Source organism: Pistacia vera, unplaced genomic scaffold, assembly GCF_008641045.1.
Source record: "Pistacia vera cultivar Batoury unplaced genomic scaffold, PisVer_v2 Contig953, whole genome shotgun sequence".
Lineage (NCBI taxonomy): Eukaryota > Viridiplantae > Streptophyta > Magnoliopsida > Sapindales > Anacardiaceae > Pistacia > Pistacia vera.
Genome location: NW_022196838.1, coordinates 324177 through 325783, shown reverse-complemented (window position 1 = coordinate 325783; position 1607 = coordinate 324177).

Here is a 1607-nt window from a genome sequence, read left to right as displayed (position 1 = left end):
GATAACATGTATTTGATGATATTATGTTGCCTTATAGAGTCTGCCTAAAATCTGCCTTAAGAGCATGTTTTAAGAAATCTATTAATCGATTAAGTTTAATTTGTTGATGATCTACAAGTTTGGTATATTGATGATGGATTTTTGGTTGAAATCAATGTGTATGATTGATTCAAAATCCATTTGGAGTGTATATGATTGCTGTATGAACAGATCCAGAGCTACAGATCTGTGTACGCTCACCGCGGCGATATAACATATCACCGCAGCAAGCGTTGTTCACGCTGACGCTGGTGACGAAACCAGTGCTCGCCGCGGTGATATAAAGCATCGCTGTGGCGATCGTCCTCTACCGCGACGATATAACCCATCGCCGCGGTGATCGTCCTTAGGACGAACGCTGTTTGCAACAGCGCTCGCTGCGATGATTGTCTTTAGGATGAATGTACATTGAGCATGAACGTCAAGTAATCAATGCACACTACAGTGGTCTAACTCATCACCGCAGCGAGCGCACTTCAGAGTGCGCAGGGCCAAAATGCAAAGTTTCAAAACTTTTAGACCAAATGCAGATCTGTAAATTGTCAGGGGGTAAATTGTAATTAACCCAAAAATTTCAAAAATTGATTGTTTTTGAAGTGTATGCTTTGTACTTGTTTGTATATTGCATGGTGTCCGGTACATGAGCCTTAGACCTAAGGGTGAATGTTTTAAAATAATTTTAGGTATGTATGGTTGTATAATTTATTAAATAGGGCTTGTGTGTCCTGCCTTTCTCCTCTTCTCGATGTACATTCTCTTCTCATCTCATTCCCCTCGAATGTAAATCGAGGTTTCTAAATTTATTGATGTAAAGATTTTGTATAATTATTTTATTGTAAATTTAGAATGATATTTTTGTAATGTACTTGAAGACGGAGCAAAGGTCAAGGCAACCATACTTGAAAACTCAAGATGTTTATTATAGGACCCCTAGGTGACCCACCGATTCCTCTAGGCTCAAGGAAATCGGTTTTAGTTGCGCCATGTACCGACATATTTTGATATTGTGTTTAGAATACATGCTAAGGTTGAATGTTGAATAACATGCCAAACAATATCTTTCTAACAAAGATAATAATCTGGTGAGACATTAAATAACAAACCCTCAATTAAAGTATATTAAGTCACGTGTGCCTTCCATCATCATGGTTTTAATCAAACCACTATTTTTCGAAACCTTGTTTGCCAAAGCGAAGGGTACACTTCTACCAGTGGGAGGTTAAAATGCATTGGAGTTTTCCTTAATGATAATGGGTCGACTTAAAATGATGGTTTTGCTTGTTTGCCAAAGCGAAGGTTGATAAACGCGCGTCATAGGCATAGTAGAGCAGTACACATATTACACATATACTGTGTACGTGGTGACATGTAGTGTCCACTCTACTGATACTGAGAATCACACTTAAGGACGATGGCATGTAGTGACCATTGGATTGTGTGATTGGCTTGTTGGCTTTCTCACATTTGAGGTTGATAGTGGGAGCTATCATCTGGTGTGGATTAAGTTTGTTAGCCTACCTAATCAACTCATTTTGGCTTGTTCGCCAAACCAAAGGTTTGAAATGGGT